At 30.6% G+C, this 18339-nt stretch overlaps 2 long non-coding RNA genes across 2 annotated transcripts; both read left to right on the top strand.

Annotated features, from left to right (window-relative positions):
• The first annotated feature begins 3442 nt into the window (after positions 1 to 3442).
• Positions 3443 to 6067, top strand: LOC134693060 (uncharacterized). The gene is made up of 3 exons (XR_010102321.1): positions 3443 to 3454; positions 4636 to 4743; positions 6044 to 6067. It is a non-coding gene; the product is annotated as an uncharacterized LOC134693060 (long non-coding RNA).
• A 1148-nt stretch (positions 6068 to 7215) lies between these two features.
• On the top strand, positions 7216 to 12089 carry LOC134693821 (uncharacterized). The gene is made up of 7 exons (XR_010102489.1): positions 7216 to 7242; positions 7988 to 8014; positions 8868 to 8894; positions 9611 to 9631; positions 10099 to 10131; positions 10811 to 10822; positions 11982 to 12089. It is a non-coding gene; the product is annotated as an uncharacterized LOC134693821 (long non-coding RNA).
• The last annotated feature ends 6250 nt before the right edge of the window (positions 12090 to 18339 follow it).

The raw sequence follows: 18339 nt of genomic DNA, 5'->3' as shown, positions 1-18339 counted from the left end.
AATTTTTCAATTATACGTGATAGTTATTAAAACGTTTATCGTTGCGCTTTACTACATATATATTGTGATTTGTAATTTGTAACAATATATACAAAAAACTGTTTGGCGGGTGGGTGAATGCTGTATTTTTGTATTTGTTATAATTTGTATCTGATTATAACGTAAAAGCGACATTCTTTATAAAACAGTTAATTCACAGGACAAACATGTAATGTTTTTATATGATACTTTGTTTAATATTTTCAATTAGATATTCTGGAACTCATACAGAAAAATTAACGTATTCATATGATTACATTTTTAAGTTTATGTTCGTAAAACGTACGTATTTTTGTTTAAATGTTAACTTTTTGCAGACTGTTCACAACACACATTTACATGTCAACATGGTGGAATTTGCACAAATGACCGTACGAGTTATAAATGTACATGTCCACTCGGTTATACTGGATTTCACTGTGAAATAGGTACAGATTTATGTTCTTATCTTTGGTCTTGACATTTATGTTCGTGATTGTTTTTAAAATCAAAACAAAACTGGAACTGTTCTAACAGACAATTTCAATATCTTCAACTTTACGTAGTCTTTATCATGTTCATGCTCATCAACAAAATATCAAAACAAAGAAATCGAGCCCAACCCTCTGTCATGTCTTTACATACGAAATTGTTAATTTTATGTTGATACATCTGGCACACAGGCTTACACTATTTTCATTTGAAACGCAGAATTAATGGATACCATTGGAATGCAATTTGAATTTTTAAATAGAAATAAAAAAATGAATAACTAGAATATACTTAGTATATGAAGGAGAACTTTGTTTAGTAGAAAAACAGTTACTACTTTTTGATGTAGTTTTGTGATTTTCGAACAGATGCAATTCTTGAATATATGTTTACTTTTATTTTCTTACAAACAATTTATTGAAAACATTTTATTAAAAACTTTTATTGAGTGTTTCCTTTGTTTGTAGCTCCTGATTGTAAGTAGTGGAATACAATTAACCCTTTTTTGTAAATTCAAAATTTTCTAATTTGTGTAATAACAAAAATCTTAGTACATTTATTCCTCTTGCATACGTAAAAGGGTGGAGACAAAAAAATACCCTTTGAAAACAACAGTCCTAAGAAATAAATTCCCACATTTCATTGCAGTGTAAAACATATATATTGGGTGTTGTTAAAGCTAAATATTACTTTTTTGATTTTGTGTTTCTTTAGACTATGTTAGAAACTAGATTTTACATAACATGGTTATTAAAGCGTGTACGCATGTAAGAAGGTTCGAACATTTGTTTTTTTTTAACTTCCAGTGATTGTTAGTTTCTTATATGCCAACACGTTTGTGAAATTTTGTCTTTACTAATTATATATCAAAGTATTCCATTAGTTGAAACAAAGATATATAATGCATAAATATAAATAAAGGTAACAGTTGTATACCGCTGTTCAAAACTCATATCGTGTTCCATGGACAAAACCAAAATCGGGGTAACAAACTAAAACTAAGTTATGTGCAAATTTTCAAATTTAACAAAGTCTAATAGGGGAAACTGGTGGCATTTCACCTATAGGTATATTCATTGTTCTCATAAATAATCGCAAACATGCATATTATTGATATAAACTGTAAATACGTGATTCTCACTTTTCACTATACTTCAGACTGATTATCAATTATCAACCAAAGTTTAAACACAATGATACATGTAAATGGAGAGATGACAAAACCTGATATGATATGCGAAAATTTGGTTTATTCTTGGTTTAACAATATTAAATCGTGGTATGTTGATTATTTCAGTCTGTAAAAGCAACCCATGTGTGTTTGGTAAATGTACAAACAAGCCTCCATCATACAATTGCACGTGTGATCCTGGTTACACAGGGAAAACGTGTACATTATGTAAGTTCTAATTAACCTTTTTAAGTAATAATGATGCACTCCGTATTTTCTTAATTTTAAATGTGATAAGATAAACAAGAAGACACAATGGAGTAATCTGTCAAGTATTGTTGTCATTTTTCGCGAAATATTTTATAAACAAGTTAATAAAGCAGGAAGTTTGGGTAGCCATTACACAACTTTCAACTCACTATTATGGTTTAAAATGATCTGTAATAAATCAGGAATATGGCAATTGTTCTCTTAAAGTTCGTTTCTGTATGTGTTGCATTGCCATTTTTTTTTAATTTTGTTTGTTTGTTGCACTTCATTGTATCTGCTGTTTCACTGTTTTCCTCTAATATTTGATTTGTTTTCTGTTAATCGATTTATGACTTTCAAACAGCGCCTACACTTTGTTTGTTCAGTATTTTTATTCCCTTTATATTTTGTTTGAATAAACTTTTAAATCTTTTTATTAACAAAAAACAGACTTTTTCATAGATTGAATACCCATAATTCTGTTCTATGTTTCTCTCTTACAATTTCAGCTATTGATTGTAAGTATACACGTAATAAAAAGAAAAAAAGGAGAAATTTAATTAATTTCGTTTGTTTAAATATTTATTTGTCATATGCATTTATAATTTAAAAAAAAAGTTGTTGTGCTATTTTAACATTTCCATTAGTTTGTTTTGGATATGCGAGTATACATTATAAATTACAAATTCAAACACATCTTCACAACTTAAAAGATTCACACACGAATTTCATTTTATAATAAAACAAGTAAAAGAATATAATATGTTTCTTTTGTTTAACTTTAAATGAAATCGTTTCTTACTTTACAGCTACACTTTAAGGTTCGATGATAAATGACGAAAAGGGAACAAGTAGTATTGTTATATAAAAACCAAATACATGAATATTAAAAAAAACAGATATATTTAATTTGACAAATTTTTGTTTAGATTGCACGTCCACACCTTGTCAAAACGGAGGTTCATGTCATACATCTACTTCCGGTTTTACATGCGCTTGTGCAGCAGGTTACACAGGGACATCTTGTCAAAGTAGGTATAGTTCACAATGTAATCAAACACATGGCATATAGTTTTAATCGCCTTAGAATTGTTTTCAGATTGGTTTACCGCTACTGATCGTAAAGTGCACGTAATAAAGATTTGCAATTAACTTTTCATACTTCCGGAATTTGTACATTTACAATTTATGACGTAAAATATCTGTATGATAGAAACGAGAAAAGCATTTAAACCACTTTACGTCCTAGCACGGCCATTAAAGATAAATTGGAGCCACATCGTTAAAAAGTAAAAAAAAAAGAACTGTAAGGGTAATCCCTTCTAAACATTTGCCTGATATCATTTGAAAGATGTATAATATCTATGTCTGATATTTGAAAAAAATTAACTATCTCATAAAAATATTGAAGATAAAAATTATTATGATATGAGATAAAAAAAACATCATTAGCTCAAGTGCTTACATAACAGGGTTTACATATAATTTACCAAAACTTTTACTTAATTGCAGATGTAGTTGACCGTAAGTTGGAAATTCTTTAATTTTTATGTTGCAACAAGTATTTATAGCACATTACTCTATATTTTTATATTATACCTTGATTATTGTCACTAAAAGAGTGGTTCAGTGCTATGAGGCTACACAATGAATTCGAAAGGATACGCGATCTTAAAGACAGATTAGTCTGTAAAACTTATATCAGATCATTTTTACCTCATCGCGAAGGAAGAGAATTATAGAATGATGAGCATGTTCCTTCGTCCTTCCGGTTGTCAATCTATGTATTTTTCTTTCTGTATTTCAATTAAATTTGTTATAGACCAAGTCAAATTGTAGTACAGATCAAGACATTTTATTTTTGACAATATGTCATTAACCATGAAGTACAAAAAACGCTCGATTTTAACGATTTTGTCATTTTATGGATGCACCTTTGTTTCAAAGTTAGGAATGTGACAGTTGTGGTTCATTCGTTTGATGTGTTTCATTATTTGATTTTGCTATATGATTAGGGACTTTCCGTTTTCAAATTTACGCGAAGGGTCAGTATTTTTTATATTTAATTTTGTTCCACGTGTTGAGGAACATCAACTTATTCCATTTTATCTAAAATCAAATATATGATTTGCACCCCATATATGAATACATTTGTTGGCAAGACTCGGGTCATGTTTCTTCACATATATTCATATAATGGTATAAAACTAAACCCATAACGGAAGGATGTGTGCTTGATATTCATATGATGAAGACAGAATCGTTCAATCAGTTTAATTGAGTTGTGGAACTGGCATATCAGTAATTGCTGGTAGTCCTGTGTTGATTTATGTATTAATGACATTTTGTTTAGTTTCTTTTGTAACCTATTCTAACATCGGACTCGGACTTAAACTGAATTTTACTTAGCGGATTGTTGTGCATTTGTTTTTTCAACATTGGCTCGAGGTATAGAGGGATGGTTGAGATCTAAAAAGTTATGAGCCTTTGGCTTTGTTAGTATTCTATATTTTTTTATTTTAGTTTCTTGTGTATAATGCGGAGTTTAGTATAACGTCTATTATCACCAAACGACTGTCGAATTGAAAACCATACCATCTTGGAGTATTTAGTTGTTGACACAATAAAATAAGTTGGATATATAAATAAGTTGTTACATCATTGAGATATAGTTTAACTACAAAACTGGAACCATTTTTTTTTAGATTGTAAGCCTGACCCATGTCTGCATTCAGGGTGGTGCGTGAACACACCAAACGGTTATTCATGTCAATGTACATCAAGATATACAGGAAAGAACTGTCAAACATTTGGTAAGAAAGACCAACTGATACAGTTCGCCGTTTCAGAATCTAATGCATCCTGGGTAATATTTTCAAAAGTGTTCACCAAGACGTCCTGATTGGTTAAAAATGCCATAAACAATGGAAATCTATCCAATGACGTGACGTTATTTTCATTTTGGGGTTCGAACAATGAAATTACCCATGATGCTTTAGATCCTGAAACGGCCAATTGTTTCTTGTGTACCCGCTTTGTTGTCTCTACTGATCATTTATTACCCTTAATTTTATGCCCTTACAGTTAAAAAAAAATTTCAACAATGTTTTTCTACAGCAGTTTATAATATACGCTGTTTTTTTAATATTTCAACTCGCTTACAATATTCAAAGAAAAATTGTGAAAAATGAAGATCATTGTTAATTGTAGTTCAGGAGCTCTATACAGAAATAATGGGGTGGGGTGGGGGGGGGGGGGGGGGGGGTAATTCCTTATGTGCCAGTATCCATAATATGCAATCCCATAAAAAAGGTATACAAAAGTATCGAATTCCAATGTAAATTAAAAAGGAAGTAGCCTGAAAATCTGACAAAACATTCCCTTAGAATGAAGGGGAAAATATTCTCAGATCCATGGCTTGCAGTTATAATCACTTGACTATATGCCTGTTTCTGACTTGGGACTTTTTAGGATTTTGATGGATTGAACATTTTTGTATGCAAATACTTAATACCCGTCTCTCGTATGTGAATATTGTTTGGTTCAAACAAACTGTAGTTAATGCCTTGAGTTCAATAAAGCATACAGAGATTCGAATATTAAGATTAGATTCACTAGTTAGTGATGCGTATCATTATATATTTGTATTCACGGCTTTTTCTTCAAGAACGATTCAAGAACGAAAAAAATCTATTTAATCTTATTTTAATGTCAAACCCTTAATGTTGTTCGCAAGTGTGTAAATAATTGTGTTTGTCTACACGGCCTAGCTTTGTTTTTTTTCAGTTGTCATTTGATAAGTTGTACATCCCGCTTCGCTGTATTTATTACATGTTCAGTGTACACAATATGTATATGGCTTTCTCCGATGTAATATTTTGACTGTGTCAGAATAAAGAATAAAGAAATAGATCATTTTATTAAAAAAGTATATAGACCTGTTGGTGACCTTCTGCTGTTGTGTTTTTTTATTTTGGTCGGGTTGTTGTCTCTTTGACACATTCCCCATTTCCATTCTCAATTTTACAATAACGGAATCACTTCTTGGTGTCAGCCTGATCTAAAAACTTTATATTTATTTCAAATGATTAATACGCATCGTTTCTCTTACAGTCACAACCTCGACGACCCAATCTAGTAAGTACACAAAAATCTATGATGTCTTATTCCAAATTAATTGTCTTCATTTTGGATTGAAATATTATTTGTTTTTTCCGTTTGTAAAAAAAGAAATAAAAAAATGACTCCGAAGTAAAGAAAAAAGACTGATGTAATAAAGAGTAGTTAACATAATAATTAATATTTGTATATTTAATCATCCATTTTATGTATGATCTATAAAAGGCTGAAAAATCAACAGTATTATATGTTTAAATACAAATTGTTTAGATACTCTATTAACAAATATTTCTTTTTACTGTAGCAACCACAGCAACGCGTAAGTTTAAATAGTTTTCGTGGTTCCCCCCCCCCTCCCCATATATTACCATAGTGAATAATAATTTTATTTATTTAAAAAGAAATGATTTCTTTTTTTCTAACGTAGGAATAAGTTAAAAGAAACTCTAATAAAAAGATAGGCAACTGTCTGGTGATATTGTTTTGATGATAAGTGTCTTTGCCAACTTAGTGTCCTATGACTAAGTGTCTTATGAATTATTTTTTGTTACTTAGCGTCATATACTTGGTGCAATATAGCTTGTTGATGCTGGTGAGGTGTAAATAAAGGCAACAGTAGTATACCGCTGTGCAAAACTCATAAATCCATGGACAAAAAGCTAAATCGGGATAACAAACTAAAACTGAGGGAAACGCATTAAATATAAGAGAAGAACAACGACAGAACACTGAAAAGTAACGCACACAGAAACGGAACAAGCATCAGACAAAATCCCACGAGAATAACAAATATAACATCAAAATCAAATACATGAATTTGAAATAGACATGTACCGTGACACATCTTATCGCAATGTAAAACAATCCACAATCAGTCAATAAAAGTGTTATTTAACTTATTGTCTGATAACTTAATGTCTTATAATTGGGTATTTCTATTGCCTGAGTGTCATCTGCTTTATTATAAATTGAATTTACCCTCGGATGATGAATATTTTATCACTTATTATTATTTAGAGAAACTGGTTATTTGTATACAGAATGTCATGACCACTGTCACAATCAAATACTGTTCATTTAATTATATTGTAAGGTTTCATTCTATTTAAACTATTCGAACCATCAAATTACATTCATATTAGCTAAACAAATTCATTTATTTTTAGCAACATCATGGATTAAGGTTACACAACGTAAGCATTACGTATAGAAGGTGTTTTAAGTTCCTTTACCCTTTAAGATGTGTCGTTGATATAACTAGTCACTTTATTGTTATATATATACATCTTATCCTATATCATCAGCTATTTGAACAAATTAACAAAAATATGTCAAACCTTAAGCCTCTTAATCGCAAACTTTAAATTTGACAATTTAGATTTTTGTATCCTTGTCTTTTATTTTAGCTTTATATGTGCTTTATCTGTATACCATTTTTTTGGTTTGTTTTGATGGTAATTAAAATTATAATAGTTGTCTGCTGTACCCTTATTTGTGACATGTTTACTTATTAATCTATAGTATGTTTGTTTTGTTGTGTTCACAAATTGTTGTCAATGTAATAAAATTTCATGTGATTGGTATATAATTTACATTTTATAAAGGAATATCAAATTTGCAATAGTCGTTTGTTCGATTTTTTTATCTTCACACTGACATTCTAGATAATTGTCATGCACCGTGTTCGTTCATTAGCTCAAGAAATTTGCAATGAAAGATGTAATACCCTATCGGCATTGTCGTACCGACAACGAACCTTAAGGTAGTTATTCTTAGTCATTATAAGTGCTTATTGCATTTGCGAAGCTACTCATACCAATTTGTGAAGTTATAAAGTTTGATTCAGTCGTGAAAAGAACTAACAAAATTGCCGTGTCGTTTGATAAGCCAATTGATAGATGTTTTCTATAATAAATTGTGTTTTGTCTTTTGTTGTAGCAACGTCTTGGAAAAAAATCACTCTACGTAAGTAATTCAATACCACATTCTATTATTGGTTACTAGAATCATGTAACAAATATAACAACTTTTAACCGTATCCTTTGTATTTAACAATGCCTTATAATTTGATGCTATGTCGCCACTGTTGATACTTTTATAAATTCAATTGTTTATTTCGATTTTTTTAACACAAACAATGAGCAAAACCCGAATCATTACACCTGTTCTTGCAAACGTTTCAGTCATGTCAAATTTGGTCCTACATATATCGTTATACATTTAATTCTCTACATCAAGACTGAAATAAATGAAAAACTAACTTAATTTGAATATTTGTTTGCTAATATTCAGTTTCAATTTGAAATTTATGAAACGTTAGAAATGTATTTAAAACTACTTTTTTTACGAATACGATTTGGTTGTTCAAAAACGAAATTAAAAGGTATCGTTTTGGTTAATTATAAACACTGGATTTAAATTGCAATTGATTTTGTGTGTTTAAAAAAATAAAAGCCAACTATAAAGATGTGCAATAACTTATCTGAATTAACCAAAAAAATGTGTATATCGAAATCCTCTCTTAATATGTAAATGTATATATTTTATAGCGGTTATAGTCATCCCAAACTGATGTGTTTTAGTCTTAATTTTCTCGGTTAAATACACATTTGACGAGTCAGAGCATTTTATACGTTTTTGAAGTTTGCTACATGTATGCGGTATCCTTGTTTGGTTCGTTTTGAATGGCGTATATTACGGTAGCTTCTCAGTCATGTGGTTTTTGGTGAAAGTTGTGTCTCTAGCAAAACATACCTACTTGTATAAAAACAATTTAACAGATAGATTGAAAAATATAAATGATTAACTTTCTTTATAGCAACATCATGGTTAAAGGTAACTCTACGTAAGTATCAACATTTTGAAATTGTCAACAGAAAAACATTTCTCATATTTGCCAGCTTTCAATGAGCTGCTGCATTAACCCTTATGAATTTCTATATGTGACCGTTTCCCTTTGATATTTAAATTGGTTAAATAGATAAAACAGAACATCGGTGATAACTCTTTTGTATAAATCGTAAACTCTAAAGGCTTTATGACGGATAGCCTTTACTGTTAAATACAATTGTAAATCTAAAATGTGTGAGGTCCATAAAACGTGCAATAATCAAACGCCTGAAATTAATCCATCTAAGACACCATGGGAAATCAACTGTAATATTACTGCCTTGATACAGTCATTTTTTTTTTTATCAAAACGTATATCATTACTACATACGTTTAAAGCTTTTAATCTCAAATTTAGTAATAATGTTCTAGCTTTTGTATCACTGTTTCAAAAGAAAGATTCTTTTGATCAACAAAGAATGTTCAAAAGTACAATGGTATTACAATGTCCATTTTTACTTCTTACAAAATCTATCGTTAACAAAAATTTAGTTGCATACCAATATAGCGCTTGATCTAATCAAAAACTAATAGTGTAGAAACTTTAATTAACGTGTTGACCTTATCCTTGTTTCCAGTTTGCTTGCAGATTGAAAAAAAGAGTTTTTGAAATGATAACTGCGCTGTCCTTGAAAACACATTTTATATTAAATATGTACTGATCCGTTTCAGCCACAGTAGCACCAACAACTGGTAAGTTATTTAATAAATGGCGCATTTTAAAACTTTTGGTAGTCTCAGATATTTCGTCACGAAACGTATTGTTTGCGTATTTAATGTGATTTTTACTTTGATAGTCTATAATTTTATATCCAGACTCCACTTACATATGTATCTTACTGTAATTTTTGCTCATCACACATACGATTTCATTAGTTACTGATGGTAAAAATCTTGCTTTATAGAACAGATTGTTTTTAAACTCACCCTTATTTTTTAACTTCATTAATTCATTGACAAATGTACTAAACGGGAACTTATCTTAAATACTTTAAAGTTAGTCAAGTTACAGAAGTTGAATCGATCTATTTAATAAACAAACTAGTGTAAGTTTTGATTTTTTTTTTTTATAATTTATTTATCAATTTCAAATCACTGAGCATTTAGTACTCAATAAGGAAAACTTTTCATATTCTAATTTAGTTTTTCACCTTTTTTAGCCTCACCTTTTATTAAAGTTGCACATACAGTCGGTAAGTATTTTGTGCCTGTTTTTTGTGTTAACTTGTCGTAATTAGTGATGTTATGTGCATGATTAATTTGTCACTATTCTCGAAAAAACTATTGACCTACTTACCTTCGTTTGTTTTCATGCTGACCAACCATCAAGGTATGTGTTCTTGAGTGTGCCTGTAAGTCCGGGGCAAGATGTGTTCAGCATATGAAAGAGTATATCAATGAAACTATCCGAACAAACAAAATCAATTACATATGTTAAGTTTGTTGAAAAATAAGAACTACAATGCATAACGAAAATAACAAAGAACTAAAGGGAATCAATAAGAGCAAATATTGATTAAGGGTATAAATTTATTTGTTGATAAGTAAAACGTATGTTATAAACGTTTTAATAAAAGTGTGTCCTAGTATGTAAATCAATAAAATATTCTTATCTTTGAAATTTAAAATAAAAAAATTCGGATGCAAAATAGCAATAATCAATTTCAGATCAGAGGCATGAATAACCTTAGATTAGTTAAAATTCATGTTTTAAACAAGAAAGGTGCGACGAAATTGTGTTAATCTCAACAAACATCGAAGTATGATATTCTTTATATTAAAGGGAACATAATAATTTTATGACAGGAATAATGTTTTGTTTGTTATTTGAATTACTTATAAAATTACATTGTCATTGCTTTCTAATTATAGCAACTACTGATCGTAAGTACAATTTCAATATTATGATCTCATCGACATTATAGTTATTCTGCTATAAAGCAGTTATAACTTTGTTTATAAGAACACCGTTTACTGCTTACCCAAATGGAAAAAAAGTGATTCTGAGTACCTTGGCTGTTTTTAGTTTAATAACATAACTAGGGTAAAAAAAAATTAAAATCACAAAAATACTGAACTCAGAGGAAAATTAATTTGGAAAGTCCATGATCACATGGCAAAATCAAATTACAAAACGCATCAAAAAAACGAATGGACAAGAACTGTCATATTCCTGACTTGGTACAGGCATTTTCAAATGTAGAAAATGGTGGATTAAACCTGGTTCTATAGCGCTAACCCTCTCACTTTAATAACAGTCTCATCAAATTCCGCTACATTTACATGATGCGTTAAATAAACAGTCACAATTAATAAAATAGTCAAAATATGGGTACATCAGTCATCATCGTATAACAATTTTAAATGGAAAAATTTAACAGGACACAAAAACATCTACTATCTACGAACACATGGATTGATATGAGTGTCTGACGTCAGAAAAAATATATACGTCACATAAATTTGTCGTTCAATGTGCATACAAACAATTTTAAAATTTACATATGCAATGTACGCATACAGAGTTAAAAAAGTTCAAAAGTATGTAAGAATAAATTACAGAAATAGACCGAGATTCAAACTAGTCCAAAAGTTATACATAGAATTTATGAGAATCCAAAAATTGTTAATTCCACTACGTCATTGAATGATTTTGACGTTTGTGGTTCAAGTCATTTGTTTTCATTTTTGAATTGATGAACATATTGTTTTACAAAAGCTGTTTCGGCTTACTATATTTTACGGTTTTGGTTTTTCTTTTTTGATAACGCCATGAAGTGACGGATGGATGTTGGCATCTATTTTCGTTTATTTCCCAATTAGGGAGCTTACCACATCTCACTGTTTTATGAAGTTATTTGTTTAGCACGTACAACTTTTTGACATAGTATGAGCAACTGGTAATCGAATTGAGTAAAATAATTGAGTCTTCTGTAGAAGAAACGCGCGTCTAGTGAACTAAATTATAATCCTGGTACCTCTAAAAACTATTACATTGTTATGTTTTTGGTATAAATGTTACATCAACGTTATATATTTACAGCTTGTAAACCCGACCCATGTAAACACTCGGGATGGTGCATAAATAATGGATCTGACTACTCTTGCCAATGTTTATCAAGATATACTGGTAAAAATTGTGAACTTCTAGGTGAGCATCCCAGTGTCGTTTATAAACATCATGTCAACGTTGAATGTAACAAGACTAAATGCAACACCTTTATAGAATATTTTAAAGCAATACTGTGTTAGATATATATTTTATTGTTGTATATTATAAATTTCACCTTGCTTCTCTAAAAGATTTCAATGAAGTTTTTAATTACATGACTCGTTCACAACATGATACAAATTATGTGTATGACCTGAAGTTTCATGCATATGCATACAACACAATTACTCACAATAGACCAGAATATTCTAACACTGTAATTCTGATGCAGACGTTCCATGGACCGCCGCGAAAACTGCATAAAGCCCATGCTTATAACTTTTGCAGGAAATACTCAAAAATGCATGTACCAAATCAGGAGTTTTACATTTGTTTTCTATTAGTTTGAAAATTGTGGAACTTATTTATCGTTTTGAATTTTACATTGAGTTTTGTATTTTACTATTTGGTACGAGTGTGTGCATAAGACCACTAAGTTACTCTCGAATCAGTTCCAGATACAAATTAGAACAAATCTGAATAGTATAAAGAGCTGAAAATATCCGAAATTGAAACTAGGCAAATGCTTCGAAAGTTTAAGAAATTGAGCACTTTCTAAATAATGACCTTTATAAAGACTATTTTTACTATCAAATTTCAGAAAATTACATACTTTTGAGGTATCTGCCTTAAAACCTACACAGCCTATGTTTTACTGAGATATCAAATTTGCTGTTTGACTAATGTCCTTTGTACATCAGTATTCCCCATTAATATCTAATTGTGTATATTTGTTTTCTCTTTTAGCCTCTAACAGTAAGTTAATAAATATAGATATTATTATAGCTTAACACAAATTACAATAATATATTAGTAATGTCACTATTTGGGATGTTTTGGGTTTCATTTTTGGTATGTGTCTTTTTAAGACATTATGTGTAGATATATCTTAGAATTGATTTGCAGTTGGTATATTTCATTTTAAACGAAATCTCAATCAAATTCACATTGTTATCTCCAAGCAATATGTAGATCAGGTGTATTGAAAAAGTAAATCACAAAAAATTCTGAACTTAGAGGAAAATCAATTCGGAAAGTACATAATCACATGACAAAATCAAATGACAAAACGCATCAAAAACAAATCTAGCAACTTACAATGTAAAACATTTTTGATAATTTCAAAATTTCTTCCCTGTAACTTATATATTAAACGTTTACCTTTTGAATCAAATTAAATCATATTTCATATCAATGTCCGAACGATGGTTACTTCATAGAAAACTCATGAAAAAATATCCGTTTCATTAGATAAGAATCTGAACAGGATGTGTATTGTTTTGTTTACTTTTAGGTGGATGATGCTGGAAAGGCGTGAAAACAACAAGAAATGAAACGAACTATTTTGTCAAAAACATTATTTGAAAATGAAATTTCACTCTTTATTTTGTCTTTATTATTGATATTATATCGAGAGACGTAATTGATTTTCGTAGTTTTATACTCCAGGAATAATACAAAGTAACAAAACAAATTTTGTTTAAAAAAAGTAGCACAACACTTTTACCACAAAAAAGAATAGAATGAAGTACAAAATGTGAAAAAAAAACAACAACAAAAAGCATAGTTAGAGTTGACTTCGGATGGTTGACCGTCTCTGTGTAGCTGTAAATTGATAATCGCCAATATAGTCTTGAGATTCGAATTAGGCGATTTTATATTCTGCAAATTGTAAAAAAGGTACGGAAATTTAAATCCGAAAAATGAATATAACTAAGGTGACATATAATGATGACGTCCGTTAAACATTTAATGAAATAACAAATTTTGGAATCCAATAGGCCTATTGCAATCTGCTTTGAAATAAATTATACAAAGAAAATCAACCATTATAGCTGTAAACAATATCACCAGTCTCTACTGAAATCATATAACACAGAATTGGATAGATTATATCTCATACGTTCTAAAGTATAAAAAAAGAAGATGTGGCATGATTGCCAATGAGACAACTATCCACAAAAGACCAAAATGACACAAACATTAACAATTATAGGTCACCGTACGGCCTTCAACAATGAGCAAACCCATACCGCATATAGTCACCCTTCATACTTTTGCGGTTTCTTTCATTTATTATTTAATTGTAGATATATATCAGCAACGACTTTATTATTTTTTTGAAAAGATATCACCCTTATAAAGGAACATTGAATTAAACGTGTCAAAGGAACTGCGTTCGAGGCTTCTGTATAATGCAAATACTTGTCTTGTCTAAAAAAACGATTGAAAAATATGTCATTCAAAAGTGTCATCAAGGTTTACTAACTAATGCAGAATCAAACAATTATAAGTCATACCGTATGATGAGTATAAAAATTATGGTATGTCGAGTTTAGTCTACTTCACAACCAAGACGGTATCAGGGTTTGTTTCTGTGAAAGAGGCACGAACGATACTAAAGGGACAGCCAAACTAATAAATAAAAAAATAAAAAACTGACAACGCCATTGCTAAAAAGAAAAAAAGACAAACAGAGAAACAATAATACACATGACACACCATAGAAAACTAAAGAATAAACAACACGAACCCCACAAAAAACAAAGGGGGATCTCAGGTGCTCCGGAAGGGTAGGCAGATCCTGCTCCACATGTGGCGTTCGTCGTATTTCGGTTGTAATAACAAATACGTTAAATAGTCTAATTCGGTAGGTCATATTCATGAAAGGGCAGGGGATTGTAGTTACGACGAAAGGAACATAGCCGATATCAAATAAGGTGTACAGAATATGAACATGCACAGACATAGCATAGCAATTATGATAGTTACGCGCAATACGATTCAACATAACGAATTTAAAACAGTGAAACATGAAATTATCACATTTGTCATTATCCCTAAATACAATCATTAGCCGTATTTGTCACAATTTTTAAAATATTTGAGGTCATCAGTGCTCTTCATCTTTTTTTGCTTTCTTACTATTTAGACCTGAGCGTCACTGATGAGTTTAATGTAGACGAAACACGCGTCTTGCGTATTTAGATTTAAGCCTGGAAAAATTCATCAAATAAAGGGTTATATTCAAATGTATGCATATTGATTGTAAAATCAACATTTAAATTACCGAACGACATCAAATGGCATTTATTTTACTTTTCCTTTCTGGGTATCATATTTTACTATAACATGCCAGGACACGTGGTTATCATTCATGACGTTTTTTTATATATAAAATAGCGATAGTACTGTCATTATTTTATTTCAAATCATATTTAGATAAAAACAATTGACCTGCAAAATAAAATTTCTAAATAACATTGCTCACCCTTATTTATGTACTAAATCGCAAGAAAAGTATGCATTTCTAAAATAGAAATTTACTACTTACCTTGATATGTTCAGGAAACTGTTTGTATCAGATCTTTGAATAAGTTTCCCTTAAAACCTTGATTTGGACTTTAAATCATTATTTTGTTCTATGTATTCATAGAGTTATCTTTCTTTTTATGACAAATATCTTTCTTGAACGCTTCAAAAGTTGAAAAGTCCAAATAAAGTACACAGTTGAGCATTGAGACCAACATTTCTAACCGTCTTGCCAAATACAGCTAAGAAAATCATTTCAAAGGTAGAACATTAAATTAACAGTTTTTAAAGAAGACATGTATCTTAATGAAGTAATATGCAGTTGTTCTTTTTAACTTGCAAACCAATCTTTTTTGAAAGTTTTCAAAAAAAAATGGTCTTATTTCTCTTATTCTAGTGCTTGTACTCAATAAGGATGTCACCTTCTTTGATCTTCATTTATTTCTTTATTATTGTAATGACCAGAGGCGCATATGGCAAAGACTAAACTCTATTGACTTATATCTGATATGCGCTGACTTTTCTGTATTGCACCAGCTGAGACCCCAAGGGTTAAATATATCATCTACCGTCTTTGGTGCTATAGCATTGACTCAAGAATCACTACCACGTGATATGAATGTAGCTTACAGATATCGTCACGCGCGCTACGTGTGAAATCATTATACGTCATCGCGTAAAATTTAGTGATAAACATCTTCAGCTAACAATAAAGTGGTAATAACCAGTCATTTATCTTTGAATATCTTACATTGAAATTAAATTTGATATGCACAAACACTTATGTGTTTACATGTCGTTGTTAAATTTGATTTTCTTTGCACTTGTACGGGGAACTCTTGTTCAGATATATAAAATCATTCATTAGGCACATACTTGTGTTGACTCATCTCTGACAGCAATGAAATGTTAAACATGTCTAGTTGTTAAACAGCGCCGAAGCTTGTCATTTGTATAAACGCCCAAACGTGTCCATAAAAAAAAGTGTCCAATCCCAAAAATGGGTCCATATTTATTTTTACTGGGTTTATCATTCGGATCATTTTTATAAATACGTGAATGTATTACACAAGACACTAAAGTTTAGGAAGAATGTCCCATACACCTTATCGCTAATAGGCTACTCGGCCGGCCGACCCAGCCGTCTGACCTTTTGACGCATACAACAATCACTTTTTCATTGTGGTGTCAGATATTTTGTTTTATGACGTCAACACTTTACGGGAACCTGTGTGATATCCAGTAATGGCGGACAAATAGCGATAAGGTGTATTCTCTGCTGATTTTAACTGAAGTCATAAAAAACACGGGTTTTTTCTAACTCTTCATTTTTTAAAATAAAATCAAAACTAGAATTAATCCCAAATTACCTTACAAATTTAGGCCCAGTCTTAAATTCACGGTATGCTACAATAATCTATCCATTGTAAAAATAGGAACATGTGGTATGATTGCAAATGACACAGAAATTAACAGCTAATAATATAGGTCACCTTACGGCATTCAACAATAATCACAGCCCTTACCGCTTAGTCAGCTATAAAAAAAGCGTAAGGACAAATGTATTTATTGCTAAAATGATATATTTCAAATAATGCATCAAATATTTGGCACTGGACGTTATGTCTTTTGTTTGTGTCTTATTAGTGATGTTCGAAACCTAAAGTTTATTGAAAAACCTGATAACCAGTTTATGACTTTAAGAGCTTTTCAAATAATTATCAGAACTGTTGAAAGAAAGGTAGTCAATTCTGCTGAAAAAAGTAATATTGGTTTAATATAAAAGGCATCAACAATTTTTTCTTGTCCAAAAGAAATTACATATGGGACGATTAATTCACCTTACAAGAATCATATTATATTCGCTCTAATTGAGCATGAAATACTTGTAACTGGACAAGTTTATATGTTACAGATTAAATTTACAATATTTGTATGCTAATTATCAACAACTGGTATTGATCAAACTCGTGCTAAAAATTATCACTACATCACCTATGTCACCCATCACAGAATTGCCGTAAACGTTATTGATTTGGGATATGTATGAATAAGCGCTGAAAGACGTGAGACGTACTAACGTGTAACAATGGACACCTTATGTCGAATAACAATTATTAAACACGTTTGGGGTTATGAAATCGGACACGTTTGTGGAATATTGAATATTACGGGCACGTTTAGAGAGAATAGACACGTTTGGGGAATATTGAATATTACGGGCACGTTTGGGGAGAATAGACACGTTTGGGGGATTTGGGCACGTTTGGGGCGGAAGGACACAATTAGGAGTTAAATATATATTATGTCTTTGTGAAGATTAACATTCCGTTTCAATAGTAAAATGTAGAAAATTATGTTTAGTAAGACACAATGACAGTTTGTGGCGTTTTTAAAGGTGTGTCTCTATTAAACATATTGTTGATGCACGTGTTTAAGATTTCCATGAAACGATTAAAATAACATTTTCAATATATATATTACCGAAAGGTGTCTAGCTAAAATAATGAGAACATAATTGCAGATCCCAATATTTACTGTTTTAATAATGAATACATGTTGTGGAAGCGTTGCATCTCGCTCTATCTTTTAAACCACTCTTGTTTGAAAAATATTGATACACTCATCTGCTCATGCTCATGGGTTCTTCACAAAGCGAATAAACACGTTTCTTCAGAACACGGTTGTAAGATCTAGAGTTTGACAATAGAATTAACGGTACCAATTTTCTTGCAACAGATGCGCATTTCGACTATACATGTCTCTTCAGTGATGCTCGTGGCCAAAATATTTGAAATCCAAAACTCATATAAAAAATGAAGAGCTATAATCCAAAAGGTCCAAAAAGTATAGCCAAATCTGTGAAAGGAATCAGAGC

Source organism: Mytilus trossulus, chromosome 12 (genome assembly GCF_036588685.1).
Source record: "Mytilus trossulus isolate FHL-02 chromosome 12, PNRI_Mtr1.1.1.hap1, whole genome shotgun sequence".
Lineage (NCBI taxonomy): Eukaryota > Metazoa > Mollusca > Bivalvia > Mytilida > Mytilidae > Mytilus > Mytilus trossulus.
This window is presented reverse-complemented; position numbering and strand designations above follow the sequence as displayed.